We start from the raw sequence: 2,618 nt of genomic DNA, 5'->3' as shown, positions 1-2,618 counted from the left end.
ACACACACATACACACACACACACACACACACACACACACACGCACGCACATACGCACGAACAAACATGCGCAGACACGCAGGCTTACAGTCACATGCATAACATAAATGATCAGTAATATAAACAATAATAATGTTAAGCTTGAAACATACTCAGTATTTACTGATTGTAAACTGTGTCATAATATTTATACTATTGAAAAGACGCAAGGGGGGGAAGCGGGAAATAGTCGTTTGTACAAGTAATTGTCTTAAACAGGTGGTCTGTGTCATTCAACGGTGCCTTTATTTACAGAACAGAAAAAAACGCAGGGGGGGTGGTGGGGGGGTCGTTTGTACAAGTAATTGTCTTGGACGGGTGATCGTTAGAGCAGGTTCGACTATATATATATTCCTAAAGGATCTAGATCTAGACATATCTGACATTACTTGAACCATAAGGGAGGCTGGGAGTTTCGACCCTGCATGTCAGTGCTAAATCAGGCTAAGTGGAACGCGACTTCTCTGAGGGGAGAGAAAAAAAAGAGATACTCGATAAAATACCTTCCCGTTATGGGAATTCGATTACAGGCCTTCATGCGCCTACGGCACAGAGCAGAGTCAAACCATTTCAACTACACAGGTTGACTGGCTGGCTGGCTGGCATACAGGACAATGATTCTCGCGAGTGGCAGATACACGCGCAAGTGTCTAACGACACACACACACCAAGAAGCGATTTGTCACTAGGAGTCGTCAAGACACTAAAGGTCAACGTGGCGAGTGGCGTATTGCAGCATCCTAGCACTAGGTCGATGCACAAAGGAAGTCAGCACGAGCCTTACTACTGCTAGAGATCTAAATGACATGGAAGGATTTATGAAATGTTTGAGTTAGATGAACCGATTTAACAGGAACGTAAAATCTATTTTTGTGGCATTTTGTGATCATTAAAAGTCGCTTGAAAACGTTTCCTTCATTTTACTCTCATTACACAGCTAGAAATCTCGAACTCCTCTTCCTCCTTGGATGTTAAAGGTCATCATCAGTTCGTGATGTGCACATTATTATTATTATTATTATTATTATTATTATTATTATTATTATTATTATTCGTATTATTATTATTATCATTTACATCATCTTACAACCTAGAGTAAGAAACCAGATGCTCACCTACCACAGAGCAAACTGGACAGAGTTGCACAAAAGTGTACTTAAAATAGACACATCATCTTAAACACTACAAGACAAAGGTGATAAGTGGCAGTCGACACTGTGTGCGTATATATCGGGCCCAAGAACAATGGAGTGGTACAGCATTCTAACGCACACGTGCAATATCGAGATCTATCTACCAAGAAAAGAGACGTGACTACAAAAACTGAAGCTCACTGCTAAATCAGCCCAAACCGTAGAAGTACGTAATCCAAGTTTAAGAAATGTGGTATCTTCAGAGCGAAGAGACACGGGCCTGTAACGGCGGATACCAGGAGCTCATGTTGACAGCTTGTGAACTCGGTATGAGGAAAACCAGACACACACTGCACTGAGAAGAAAGCTGGTGGTGGTGGTGCTGCAGGCGTAAAGTACGGTCAGCCGATGACAATGATGACCAAGACGATGGCGAAGATGATGATGAAGACGATGGAGCGACGAACGGCGACAATCCAAGAACGTGAACAAGTTGTCGTCGCGAGTGGACACGCGCGCGCGGACACACTCCAGTACACGCGCGTCAGCTGTTGTGCTGGGGTGGGGGGAGGGTAGAGCAAGCGTGCGCGTGCGTGCGTGAGCGAGCGCGCGAGTGTGTATGTATGTGTGTGGGGGTGTGCGGGGTACGTAGAATCCAAGACACAATCCTGCCAGCCACAACTCCTCTCACACACGCACGTGGTGAGTGAATGAGTGAATAGGTGAATAACTGAATGAGTGAGTGAGTGAGTGGAGTGAGAGACGCAGTGCTGCCTGACACCGTGTTGGCGCGCGCTCGCGCGTGTGTGTGTGTCTGTATGTGTGTGTATGTCTGCCTGTGTGTAAACAATGAATCAATAGAGGGAGTAACACGCTCGCCGGCCCCTCGCTGAAGCGGTAGAGGAGGGGGAAGGGGAGACACTCGCACCACACACACACACACTCACACACAGGGAGAGAGACAGAGACATAGAGAGCGGGAGAGTGAGCGAGAGACCAGGGAACTCACTCCCTCGCGCGCGTGCCCAGCTCACGGCTCACGAACGGTTCGCGGATACTCACTCAACCGCCATCGCTCGATCGTCCACGCGCTAACTCTGAAGTCAATGCTAATTCTTTTCGTTTTCAGCCTTTTTGTTTGGGGGTTGTTTTTTTAATACTTTTTAAAGTCTCCTTCTTTCCTTCTTCCTTCTCCAATAGCATAGCATTATTATTTCCGATCAGAAGTTTGGCCCGCAAGGTCTGTCCGACTCTCTCCTGTTTGTTTTGTTTTTGTAAAGTGTTTTACGGCGCTCTCTCCATCTTCTAGACTTCAGAAATTCTTGAAATCTCATACAATACAATCCTTGCATTACCCTTTCTTCTTCTTCTTCTTCTTCTTCTTCTTCTTCTTCTTCTTCTTCTTCTTCTTCTTCTTCTTCTTCTTCTTCTTCTTCTTTCTCTCAC

General features: G+C 45.5%; 1 long non-coding RNA gene across 1 annotated transcript in view; it reads right to left on the bottom strand.

Annotated features, from left to right (window-relative positions):
• Nucleotides 1–2,596, bottom strand: part of LOC106012690 — a 3,847-nt gene extending 1,251 nt beyond the window's left edge. Inside the window, exon 1 of the long non-coding RNA XR_001185115.1 lies at nt 1,374–2,596. This is a non-coding gene — a long non-coding RNA (uncharacterized LOC106012690). The remainder of the gene's footprint in view (nt 1–1,373) is intronic.
• Between the last annotated feature and the right edge of the window lie 22 nt (nt 2,597–2,618).

Source organism: Aplysia californica, unplaced genomic scaffold (assembly GCF_000002075.1).
Source record: "Aplysia californica isolate F4 #8 unplaced genomic scaffold, AplCal3.0 scaffold00462, whole genome shotgun sequence".
Taxonomy (NCBI): domain Eukaryota; kingdom Metazoa; phylum Mollusca; class Gastropoda; order Aplysiida; family Aplysiidae; genus Aplysia; species Aplysia californica.
The sequence above is the reverse complement of the archived record's forward strand: the minus strand, read 5'-3'. Positions and strand labels throughout refer to the sequence as shown.